Genomic DNA, 13,669 nt, shown 5'->3' with positions numbered 1-13,669 from the left:
ACCCTGCCTAAGGGTGTACACCCTCCGCGTTCTGCCCATCCCCTCCGTCCCTCGGAACACCCCCGGAGCACACCCCGACCCCGCTCATTCCCGGGACCCCTAGTTTCAGCCCAGGCCCCTCGCTCTGACCTCGGAGCCCCCCAGTCGCCCCATCCTAGGTCTCCCCTTGGGGATTCTGCCCCCGCACATCGGTCCCCTCCCCTCCTGACTTCCGCGCCTGCTCTCCCCTCTCCCGCAGGGACCCCATCTCTGGCATTCCTTCCCCTTCCCACCCTCAGACAACGCAGACCATCAACCTCCAGTCCCAGATCTAAGGTTCCTGGCCCTTCGTAGGGCGGCCCTCCTCACCCCAGTACTCAGTTCTGTATGGTCAGACGCATCCAGACAACCCGAAATACTCCGTGTGCCTTTGGGCAAGTCACCCACTCTCTCTGGGCCGCAGCTTCCTGTCTGTAAAATGGGCATAACAGTACCTGTCTCATAAATTCTACTAAGAATTCACCGACATCAGGCAGGCAAAGGGGTTAGCACAGACTGTGTTAAATAAAACCAGTCTGCTGTCTGACTACTTCCTATGCCCCCAGGGTGGTCCACAGCGCCTAGGCACCTTCTCCTTCCATCACCAAAAGCTCTGGAAATCAGTATCTTCTGTTTCAACACCCACTCAATCCTCTGTCCCTAAGCGGGTACTGCCTGTGAATCTGATAAGAGCCTTGTCTGCCCGGCCCAGTAATAACAGCATCCCTGATCCAGTCGAGCCGGGAGGTCTCTGAGCAGTCATCAACCGTAAGAAGTCATCACAAGGCATTAAGGGGCTCATGCTACTTTCAGAGTACAGAGTCCCGGAGATACCAGGAAGCCTAACGGGGCCATATAAAAAAGGCCACTTGGGTGGAGAGATTTGAGCCTACCTGATCCTAGAACTCCTCCGGGGATAGAGTCACCTGCCTTTACACTGAGACCCCAGAGACACTGAGACCCAGACAGGGAGAGGGACTTGCCCAAAGTCCCACAGCAAACAAACTGTCCCCTCTGTCCTTGTCCAAAGCTCTCACCACCTTTCACCATATGGACCAAGCCATTATCATCCGTGGACTCAATTGGAGGAGGGGATGTGAAACTCCTCCCAACCATTAGAAATTGCCAGGTGGATGTTACTAGGGAGGCCAATCTTTTCTTTTTAAAACCCTAGAACAGGGTGTCTGGGTGGCTCAGTGGGTTAAGTCTCTGCCTTGGGCTCACGTCATGGTCTCAAGGTCCTGGGATCGAGTCCTGGACCTGGCTCTCTGCTCAGCAGGGAGTCTGCTTCCCCTCTGTCTCTGCCTGCCTCTCTGCCTACTTGTGATCTCTCTCTGTCAAATAAATAAATAAAATCTTTTAAAAAATAAATAAATAAAGCCATAGAGGAAGCTGGATTATGCCCAGCCTCTGCCATTCTCCATTCTCAAGGTGACAGAAAGACCTATCATCCTGACATTACCCCAGAGCATCACAGCCTCTAGAGTTCTAGAGAAACTCAGAGCAAAATGTTTGGGAAACAGCCCCAGAGAATGCTTTGGGAAAGCATTGGGAAAGTGAATGCTTTCCTCCCTGCCTCCTTTCCTCTCCTTCCTTCCTGCCTTCCTCTTCCCCTTTCTTTCCCTTTTCCTTTCTGCATGGGGGACAAGGAACTGCACACCTGAATTCACTGCTATATTTCACTTGCTGCTACCACGTTTTTCCTTGCTTTTTCTCCCTGCAACTGCTGAGCACCCCGGGAGCAGGCTTTGTTTTTTTTCATATATCCTAAACACTTAACTGTGCCTGTGAGTTGGCGATCATTTATGGGGAGAGCTGTGAAACGGTGACTGTTTTTTTAATCCCCGAGAAACCACAGAGATTGAATTTCCAACCCAGCGCTTCAGAGAAGGGAAGGAAAGCAAACCAGGCATAGGATCATCTCAATAGACGCTAAAAAAGCGTTTGACAAAATACAACACCTTTTCATGGGGAAAACACTCAACAAAGTCAGGAGAGAAGGAAACTTTCCACAAGCCAGTGGAGAGTACATACTGCTCACATCCACCAAGGTCAAAGACTGGACATTCCCCCTGTTCCCGTACCTCCAAGGTCAGGAACAAGTAAGAATGTCTGCTTTTGCCACTTCTATCCAACCTTGTACCAGAAGTTCTAGGCGGGACAATTCCCCAAGAAAAGGACATACGAAGCATCCAGATTGGAAAGGAAAAAGTAAAACCATCTCTGCTCATATGATCCTATATAGAGAAAATCTTAAGGAATCAACCAAAAAAAAAAAACCAAACAACAAAAAAAAAACACCAAACCCACAAAAACTATCAGCGCTACTGAACAAATTCAGCAAGGTGGCAGGATTCTAGAGCAACGTACAAAAATCAGTTGCTTTTCTATACACTGGCAAGGAATGATGCAAAAGCAAAATTCAGAAAATAATTGAAGGAGGTTTGACTTGTACAGGAAGACTACAAAATATTGCCAAAGAAATTAAAGACCTAAATAAATGGAAAGATGTTCTTGTTGTACATCAGTCAGAGTTCTATCAGAGAAACAATTCTGGAAGGAGATGATAGATACATAGAATGGATAGATAGATAGATAGATAGATAGATAGATAGATAGATAGATAGATAGAAAGAAAAAATGGAAAGCTAGATAGAATGGATAGGTAGGTAGGTAGGTAGGTAGATAAGATAGGTAGGTGGGTAGACAGGATATGATGGATGGAGAGATGTGTGGGGGAAGAGATGAAGCTCTCAGGCAGAAACTCTGGTCCCAGGGCACCTGGGTGGCTCAGTGGGTTAAGCCTCTGCCTTTGGCTCAGGTCATGATCTCAGGGTCCTGGGATGCAGCCCCGCATTGGGCTCTCTGCTCAGCAGGGAGTCTGCTTCCCCCTCTCTCTCTCTCCCTCTGCCTGCCTCTCTGCCTACTTGTGATCTCTGTCAAATAAATAAATAGAAATCTTTAAAAAAAGAAAAGAAAACTGGTCCCTACATGTAATTCTTCCTCGGGGAAACTTCAGTTTTGCTCTTAAGACCTTTTAACTAATTGGATGAGGCCCAAATTCCCAAAATAATCTCCTTTACTTAAAGTCAACTTGTTGTAGAAGTTAACCCCATCGGAAAATACCTTCAGAGCAACACCTTGATTAAGTGTTTACTTGAATTACTGACTCCTACAGCCTAGCCAAATTGACGCATAAAACTAACCATCACGGTCATGACTCCCCAAACTGATGTACAGATTAGTGTGATTTTTTTTAAAGATTTTATTTATTTATTTGACAGACAGAGATCACAAGTAGAACAGACAAATCTATGGAGACAGAGGGCTGATTAGTGGTGGCCCTCGGGGGCCCGAAGGGATGGTGGGTGACTTCTAATGGGCATGAGGTTTCTCTTAGGGTGTGCTGTGAATGTTCTGGGAGTTGATCATGGGGACGGTTGCACAATATTTTGAATGCACTGAATGCCACAGGATCGTAGGGTTCAAAATAGTTGAAGTGTTAAATTTTATATTAGGTAAATTTTATCTCAATTAAAAAAAAAAAAAAAGTAGGCGTGCCTGAGTGGCTCAGTGGGTTAAGCGTCTGCCTTTGGCTCAGGTCCTGATCCCAGGGTCCTAAAATGAGCCCGCATCAGGCTCTCTGCTCAGCAGGAAGTCTGCTTCTCCCTCTCCCTCCGCCACTCCCTCTGCTCTCTCTCTCGAATAAATTAATAAACAAATAAAATCTTTAAAAAAAAATTAAACCAGCCATCCCATGTATGTTGTTAGGACACAGCAAAAAAGCGGGGGCTACATGGCTTTTCACGACATCCGTGACTGCTTCTCTTCCCGCCGAAGACTTTGCTGTTGTGTTCTCACCCACAAGGGCTCAGCACGAGATCTGGGACATGAACACGTGTGTGCCCACGTCCCTAGAATCACAGGGACAGGACAGAAAGGGAGAAACACCCCGAATCCACTCCAGAACTTGAGAAATGGCAGTGGTTGGGGGAGAAAAATGAGTTGTCCAGAAGAATGCAAATGAGCCTGCTTTTTCTTAAAAGGGGACACACACACACACACCCCCTGGGAAAATGCCTTCGTACTTTCTCGAGGATAAAGAACACCGCAATGTGTAGTCTCTGAATAATGAGAATGAAGGATTCTTTGTTCCCTTCTGCTCCCCTCCACTGATCTGACGTTTACAGGACACATACAAATCGCTTGTTTAAAAAAACAAATCTTCAGAGAAGGAACTCAGTCCCCAGAATCAGCCTCCGCGGACTGGTCTGTGCTACTCCTAACAACAAATTCTGGTATGCTGTGTTTCCATAATACCTCCTCCGTTTGCAAAACACGGTTCCCGCACACATCACACGACTCAGCCTCCAAGAAGCCCTGCGGAGCCGAGATTCTTACCGCTGAGTCAGGTAGGTGGGGAAATTGAGGCCAGGGGGACGCTGTGCCCACATCCTGGCCTCGGACGAGCGCTTTGTTTCCGCTGCCACGAGATGGAGCCAAAATGGGGTGAGCTGGGGGGTCCAGGGGGGGCGCTGGAGAGAGGACTTGGGAGAACTGCCTGATGGAACAAATTAAAACAGAAGATGCCCGATTAAATGTGAATTTCAGGCAAACAGCCAGAGATTGTTTAATGTGTGTATGTCCCAAATATTGCAGAATTATAACGTATTCCCAATATTGCCCTGGATGTATTTAGACTAACAACAAAGAAAAATCACTCGTTTGTCTAAAACTCACATTTCCCTGGACGTTCTCCATTCTGTCTGGCAATGCCACCTGCCCGGTCTGCTGGGGCCAGAGCAGGAGGCCCAGGTCAGCAGGCAGTCCCTGGTCTCTGTCCGTGAGCAGTGGGACCTGCAGCCAGAGCCTGGAGGGAGGCCCAGGAGAGCTGTCATTACGTGGGTCAGCCTCTCCCTCCCCTGGGGGTGTGGCAGACCCCGCCAGACCTGGCCACGCTCGCATCTTCCCCAGGCCCTCGGAGCTGCCGGTGGAGTCCTTCCTGGCCTGCTCAGAGTGAGGACCGGGTCACCTGTTCTGGGGACCCCCAAAACCACAAGGAAAATGGGTCCTCCGGATAAGAGCCCAGACCCCACTTCATAACGACACCCAGATGTCGTGCTGCGAGTCCACGTTTCTATGCAACGGGACAGAAGCCAGCCCCTGCGACTGGGAAAGGATGCAGAATGCCCCCCAAGACAGGACAGTGATAATGAGGAGGATGATGGCGATGATGGGAATCACCAGCTGAGCCACCCCTAGCTGCCGGGCCCTGGACTAAGCACTTTTACATTCATTATCTCATTTTCTCCTTACGAAAGCCCTCCTATTCTAGAGCTGAGGCCCGGAGGAGTTCAGTGGTACCAATGTCTGGGGCACCTGCAGGGACAGAGGTGCAAGAGGAGGACGGCCTCCGCGGGTGTCCCTGGCAGGGGGAGGAACCTGCCGGGAGACCCCGGCTGGGCGGGGGAGGTTGGCAGACTGCTTCAAGTTGCAGAGAACTGCTTCTTTCTGTTTGCTGGCTTGGGGCTCTGTAGGAGACTGTATTGGAGGAAAAGGCTCTAAGTTTCCATGGCCTGAAAGGTCTATGTGTTCTGGAAGGTTCTAAGTTCCAAGAAGTTCTCCGTTGCATGACGGCTAAACAGAAGCTTGGCTCCAAATGCCACCGCTCCCGTTACCAACTGTGTGACCTTTGGCACGTTGCTTAACCTCTCTGGGCCTCCACTGCTCCATCTGTGAGGCAGAAATGATAACGCTCCGTCACAGGGTTTGGGGAAAGCAGTGCCTGGGGTGGCATGTGACTGTGTGTTAAATAAGCATGACTCTGCTTATTGCTGTGTTCCACTCACCCCTGTGCAACCCCCACCGTCCCACCCCTCCAACCCAGGGCTGTGGAACGGATGTTCAAGGCTTCCCATTCGCCTTTCAAAAGGATCTCCTCACCTGGGGCTTTCTCCCAGGCACACCGTTGCTGGTCTGTTGCTGCATTTTCTGGCATGTTGGTCCATCAACTCTGGGACGCTGGACACCAGCTGCGAAGCTTGGGTCAAGGCTGGCTTCTCCAAACGGAAGGAGAAGTACAGGCTAGGGGAGCTGTGCACGTGGGCCCGCGGAGCCTAGGACTGCCCCACCTCCAGAGGTTCCAAGCAGGGCTCGGGGGTGGAGGGTGGGGGGTCAGCCCCTCACCCCCCCCAGAGGAAACGGTCGGGGATGACTTCAATTCTGGCGTGAGGCCTGGGCCAAAGTTCCCTTTGGCTCCTTCCCAGCAGCAAGACCTCAGCCGGCCCCTCCCTCCAAACTCCCCCGGTTCCTCAGCTGCCCTGCCACAGCTCCCAGTGTGGCTATGACAGTGAGAAGAAATCACGAAGGGAAGCAGCATGGCACCCTGTCTGGCAAGGAGCGAGGCTTCGCTCGTTCAGAGCCGCTGCTACGCTATTGTGTTGTGTCCCTTCCATCAAGAACAAAGCCCGCGGGTGCCTGGGTGGCTCAGTGGGTTAAGCTGCTGCCTTCGGCTCAGGTCATGATCTCAGGGTCCTGGGATCGAGTCCCGCATCGGGCTCTCTGCTCCGCAGGGAGCCTGCTTCCTCCTCTCTCTCTGCCTGCTCTCTGCCTGCTTATGATCTTTCTCTGTCAAATAAATAAATAAAATCTTTAAAAAAAAAAAAAAGAACAAAGCCCACAAGGCCTGTGAGCGTGCCCTCATTTGTTTCTGGAATCACTGTTATGATCAGCAGGCAACAAGCCACAACCCGGTGATGAGAAAATGGTTCAAAGAAATGAACTCTGGACACAAGTCACCATCCCCCGCCCCCAACCTGAGCTCCTGACTCAGTTTCCTTACAATCTGGGGTGGGGGGGTGGTGTGGTCAGGGCCTTCCCTAAGGCCTCCAGAAGTCTAGATGATCTAAACCCGGTTCTTCTCTGCCCTTATCTCCAGATGCCTTGACCTCACTCACTCCTCTCCAGCCCTACGGGCATCCCCACTGTTCTAGCACAGTCCTGCCTCCGGGCCTTTGCACTGGCTGTCCCCTCTTTAAACCATTATCAGTGAGGAAGCCCCAGGTTTTTGGGGTGCCTGGGTGGCTCAGTGGGTTAAAGCCTGTGCCTTCGGCTCAGGTCATGATCCCAGGGTCCTGGGATCGAGCCCCACATCGGGATCTCTGCTCAGTGGGGAGCCTGCTTCCCCCTCTCTCTCTGCCTGCTGCTCTACTTGTGATCTCTCTCTCTCTCTCTCTCCCCGTGTCAGATAAATAAATAAAAAAAAAAAAATTTTAAACTTTTAGGAAGAAGCAAATGTGCCCACCTCAGTTCTCGAGAAAGAGGTGGGCTGTTTGAAACACCAACAAGTGTGAAAAAGGCCAGATTCCGGTCTGAAGGGGCGCTGCCTCCCCAGGAGGAATTCAACAGCCTCCCTGGGTTTTTCCACTCATCCTTCTCATCCCTTCCAGAAAGCCCCAGGATCCTCCAAAAAGGAAACCCGCCTTAAGATGTCAGTCTTCATTTTCGAAAATGGAACGGGCACCCCGGGGAGGGGGGGCGCCCCGGGGGCTGCAGCTGCCAGCTGGGGACCCAGACTGGGATCCCCCCTCCAACTTCTCCCCAAAGGCCACTGTGTTTTCTGCTTAGTATTAAATCATCAGTATTTTCCATGAGGATAAAATGTCGCAGCAGCAGACATCGCTGGGCACGTGGCCTTTCTTTCTTTCTTTCTTTTTTTTTTTTTTTTTTAGGATTAGTTCCTTTGGGCAAATTCCCAGAAGTGTGATCACTGGAGAGGAAGGCGTAGACCTTTCTGGAGCACTGAAATGCTCTGCTGAACTGTTTTCCCAAAGAGCTGGGACTCACAGCTTTTCAAGGAACCGACGCTGGGGTGGTCAGGTCATCCCCACCGTTGTCCCTGACGTGAGTCATCGGGGACCCAGCTGCCCATGTCAGGGAGCCGTGGTGGCGAGGCAGGAAACAACATCCTCCTCTCTGAGCGGGGCCCCGAGGACTCCGGAGGGCAGGGAGGGCGTCTCTTTCCTGGCCTCCCACCCTGGAAGCCTGGCACCCCGGCTCTCGGCCTCCCAAAGCCAGGGCTGGGAGGGTGGGCATCTTTTCTCGGTGGGCTGCCTCATGTACCATGGACCTCATCAGGAGGTTATGGCCCAGAGCGTGTTATGCTGGGTGTCTCCACCTGTTTGGGCTGCTGGGACAGAATGCCGTAGATGGGGGGGGGGGGGGTGTTTGGAAACAGTGCAGATTTCTTTCTCACGGTTCCAGGGGCTGGGAGGCAACCACCTTCTCTCTGTCCTCACATGGCATCAGCCGGCAGGGAGCTCCTGGTCTCTCTGATCAAGGGCACGGATCCCATTCATAAGGGATCGCCCTCATGACCTCATCACCTCCCCAAAGCCCCACCTCCTAACAATATCATGTGGGGAGTTAGGTTTCAAGGTGTGAATCTGGGGGGACACAAACATTCCGTCCACAACACTGGCTCTAGGCTGAACAGAGAGGAGGGGGGCAGGCAGGTGTTGAGATGGGGCAGACGGATGCACAGCTCAGTGCTGGCTTTGTCCCCAGGAACCTCCAGAAGGTCTGGGGTTCTCGGTGCTGGAGCCTGCAGGCAGTCTCCTACAGGAGAAGGGCCAGCAAGAAGGAAAGGAGGTCAGCAAGCACTTTCTCGGCACCCCTTGTCCCCTCTCCGGTGCGTGGACCTGGTACCACCGCCGGGTTAGAATCATCACCAAACTCCTACCGTGACCTTTGACTCAGACCCCCACTTCTGGCTCCCCATGTTCTCCTTAGGGCCTTGTTCACGCAGAGTGTGTAATTATCCACTAAGTTAAGGGACTGCATTTTTGCTAGACTCACCAAGCATCATTACAGCATCTACTGATCTCATCCGCGTCCCCCCACATTCCCTCCACCACTGGATTTTTTTTAAGATCTTATTGACTTACTTGAGATAGAGCGAAAGCCAGAGAGATCACCGAGGGAGAGGGAGAAGCAGGCTCTCTACTGAGCAAGGACCCCAATGCAGGGCTCGATCCCAGGACCCTGGGATCATGACCCGAGCCGAAGGCAGACGCTTCACCAATGGAGTCACCCAGGCACCCTGGATTGCTTTTTTTAAATAAACTTGTTTTGGGGAATCGTTTTAGTTTTACCGACCGCACTATGTTGAAGCAAATCTCTGACATCATCTCATTTCATCTGTAAACACATCTGTGTCAGTACCTAAAAGATGAAGACTCTTTTTAAAAATATAACCACAAAACGACAACGTGCTGGGGAAAAAAAAAAAAAGAACACATTTCTGAATTATATCCAATGTCATCCAGTCTGGGTTTACATTCCCCCCCACCACCCCACAGCTGTCTCATAAACATTTTTAAAAGAATCTGGTTTATTTGAAATGGGATCCTGTGGACTGTGTCTCCAGGCCCTGGCCCTCAGCCTGTCTGGCACATAGTAGGTGCTCCCTAAATCCTTGCCGGGTGAACAAATAAGGCTAAAGAATTTTCAGAAGATGCTCGTGTCTTCAGAGTTGTTCTCAAGCTGTGCTGTGTGGACGCTCGTACCGCACCCTGACAGCCATGCTGAAAGGTAATGCCTTTTGTTGTCCCATTTTACAGAAGACAAGACTGAGGCACAGAGAGGCAAAAGGACCTGCCCAAGGCCACACAGCAAGAAGGTGGTGCCTGAATGAACAGGTAAAGAGGGCATGGGAAACTAGCCCATGCTTCCTGGCAACAGCCCTCCGTCTGCAGGGGAGGCTGTGCTGGGCCGGCCTCACCCGATCCCAATTGTGTCTACGCCACAAGCATGGAGACAGATGGGCATGTGGCACAGTTTCCAAGGCCAGGAGTTAATGCCTGTCTCCACAGACGCCCATGGGGGCATCCTCAGGTTCATCGGCACCCTGCCGAGGAGTGCCTGACCTGCCTTCTCTCCTCCCCGAGGACTCTAGGAATGTCCTCCTTCGGGCTCTGGAAGGAGGACAAAGGAATCTGAGGCTGCCCCATCCTCATCTGGTCACGCAACAGATACGCAGAGACAGTTACAAGATGCCAGCCACTATGGCAGGCCCTGGAGAAATGGCCAAGGCCAAGTTTGAGTCCCGTGGGGAGACAGGACTTAAGTGAGACCACCAAATGCATTGATAATGGCCAATGGGAAAAGGGCACAGAGGAAGGACGTAGAGGTTCTAGGTGCATCGGGGTAGAGTGGTCAGAGAGGGCTTCCTGGAGGAGGTGAGGCCAAGACTGAGAAACGGAAACTCCGGAAGCTAGTGACTGGGTCCTCTCAGTATTTATTCTGAACGGTTCCGATTAACAACTTACTCTCAGGGATGATAATTACAAACAAGAATCTCAATGCCAACAATTACCGGATTATGTGGTTTTGTGTGTTTGTTTACATACGGCATTTCCTTTAATCTCTACAATAACCCAATGAGTAGAGACCACTGCAAACCCCATTTTATAGAAGAGAAAGCTGGGTCTCAGCGAGGTGAAAGTGATTTAGCCTAGTCACAGAACACAGTGGGTGGCGAAGCTGGGATTTGAACCCAGAACGGCTGGATCATGGGATGCCAGATGGACTGCTGGCTGAACCCAGGCCTAGAGCCTCGAGGAACCCTGTGAAGTTGTCTCCCTTCTCCAGCTGGGACTCTAGGTCCATCACAAGGTGATTTCAGAGCCACCGCCACCAACAGCTTGCAAGGATCTGAATTCTACTATGGCTCCGGGCCATACAAGCTGTGTGACCCGAGGCAGGTTCTGCAGCCTCTCTGAGCTGCTGCCTCTGCCCTGGAAAAAAGGGGATGGCAACGAGGTTGATCTTGGGAGGCATTCGAGGCAGGAGGAACAGCAAGGACAAGGAGGTTGGGGCCCGTGGGACGTATTTGGGGGACTCCGTTGCACGGTCCCTGGGACCCAGGGCATGGGGACAGGGAGGAGGAGGATGAAGTTGGAGAACCTTCTGTTGGGGCAGTTGACTAAGCACTTGCTGGGTTTGAGGGCTGCAGACACAGAGCCCGAGGGTGGCGATTTCTGTCCGTTCCGCTCACTCCTGTCACCCCAGGGTCTAGAACAAGGGCAAGCACACAGTAGGCCCACACGGGTTGTTGGACTGATTGAATCAATGAGTGAGTGAATGCACATTCTGGAAGCAGTCTCAGAGGAACAGCTGGGGAGGAGATTGGGCAGAAGCCACTGTGCTCTAGCGGGGAGGAAGTTCAACAAAGGCTTTTTAAAGGGGCCATGCTTCAAGCTACTGCTATTGTATGAGCTAGGCAGACGGGGGGGGGGGGGGGGGGGGGGGGGGGGCATTCCAGGAAGAGGACACTGCCTGGGCCAAGCCTGGTGAGTTGACAATTGTCTGCAGTTCACTGGGGCAGAGGATGGAGGCAGGTGTAGAGGAGAAAGGTTGGTGGCAAGTTGGGGATGAGCCCCCAGAGTCTAGAATAAAGCATTTGGAGGCCGCCCTTCCGAGATGTGGAATCAGAGAGGGTTTCCAGCAGAAGTCCAGTGGGATCAGGGCTGACTGGTCCACCTGCAGGATGTCCCCCAGGCAGAAACCTCCATCCTTTCACTGCCATTCCAAATCCCCACCGCAAAGGCTGAAACTTTCCTTGCAGGTAACATATGCAAGTGTTCCAAAAATATTTACCAAGCACCCTCCACGGCCCGGAAACCATAGCTGAGAGGGATGAAGGATTTACTTTTGCCAGCGCCGGGAGGCTTGGGTATATATTGTTTCATTTCATTTTTCTAGCAGTCCTGTGAGGTAAGTTGTATTTCTGCCCCTTATTATCGGTAAGGAAACTGAATTCAGAAAGGTTTGGAAGATACAAATGTCGTGATCTGATGGGGCACGTGCACCCGAATGTTTATAGCAGCGATGTCCACACCAGTCAAACTATGGAAAGGACCTAGAAGTCCATCAACAGATGAATGGGTAAAGAAGATGGGGTATATATCTACAATGGAATACTATGCAGCCATCAAAAGAAATGAAATCTTGCCATTTGCGATGACGTGGAACTAGAGGGTGTTCTCCTGAGCAAACTAAGGCAATCAGAGAAAGACAATTATCATTTGATCTCTCTGATATGAGGAATTCAAGAGGCAAGGCAGGGGGTCATGGAGGGAATGGACAGAAAAAAATGAAACAAGATGCAACCCAGGAGGGAGACAAAGCGTAAGAGACTCTTAATCTCGGGAAACAAACTGAGGGTTCTGGGCAGTGGGGAGTTAGGGAGAGGGATGGGGGGGCCGGGTGTTGGACACTGTAGAGGGTATGCACTATGGTGAGTGCTGTGAATTGTGTAAGACTGACCTGTACGCTGAAACAAATGATACATTATATGTTAATTTTTTTTAAAGTAAAGAAATTTTCTAAACATTAAAAGAAGGAAAGAAAGGTAGGTTTAGAGAAAGGCTGTGAATTGTGTAAGACAGACCTGTACGCTGAAACAAATGATACATTATATGTTAATTTTTTTTAAAGTAAAGAAATTTTCTAAACATTAAAAGAAAGAAAGAAAGGTAGGTTTAGAGAAAGGCCCAGGATCACACAGCTACTCTGGAGAAAATTGGGGTCTTGTTCCCAGGCCATCTGGATCCAGAGCACCTGCGCTCATCATTGTTCTGAACAAAGCACAGACCCTGCTTTCTGCCAGCAGGCTGGGAAAGTCAACCACCGAACTCGGGTCAGGCGCTTGCAAAAGGGCTGCGTCTGCGGGGCTGGCCTCAGCCTTACATCACAGGCCGGCGCTGGAGAATGTGATATTTGCTGTTGCGTAGGGTTGTCGTCGAGGACGGTGTGGTCAGCTCTGGTACATTGCTGTGGGCCCTGTATAAAGGGCAGATAAGAGAAAAGCCTGGGGTTCTTCAGACCCAGGAAAGCCAGGCTTCCCGTGAGCTCTTAATTTGTTTTCCACGATGGAATGGTGACCCCTGTGATTATTTCCCTTTTTGTTCTGGCCACTAGGAACCTCAGATCAAAGGTACCTTCCAGCTCTGGAAGCAGTAGTGTGCTTTAACATGGGTGTTGTTTTATTTTCCTTTCCTTCTATTTTATTATTATTTTTTAAATGACCATTCCCTCCTTTTAAAAAATTTCATTGTTTTGTCGCGATCTTTGTTAGTCACTTCCAATCAATTTTGGCAAGGGGTAGGTTATAAGTAAATACATACAGGGACTTATTCCAGGGATAAAAGGATGGTTCAACATCTACAAATCAATCAACGTGATATTCCACAATACAAAATGAAAGATAAAAATCGTACAATCATCTCAACAGATGCAGAAAAAGCATTTGACAAAATTCAATATCCATTTATGATTTTAAAAAAAGCTCTCGGGGCGCCTGGGTGGCTCAGTGGGTTAAGCCGCTGCCTTCGGCTCAGGTCATGATCCCAGGGTCCTTGGATCGAGCCCCGCATCGGGCTCTCTGCTCAGCAGGGAGCCTGCTTCTCCCTCTCTCTCTCTGCCTGCCTCTCTGCCTACTTGTGATCTCTGTCTATCAAATAAACAAATAAAATCCTTAAAAAAAAAAGGCTCTCAACAAAGTGGGAATGAAGAGAACATATGTCAACATACTAAAGGCCGTGTATGCCAAGCCCACAGCTAACATCATTCTCAACAGTGAAAAGCCGAA

Source organism: Meles meles, chromosome 21 (assembly GCF_922984935.1).
Source record: "Meles meles chromosome 21, mMelMel3.1 paternal haplotype, whole genome shotgun sequence".
NCBI classification, from domain to species: Eukaryota; Metazoa; Chordata; class Mammalia; order Carnivora; family Mustelidae; genus Meles; species Meles meles.
Note: the sequence above shows the minus strand (reverse complement) of the source record.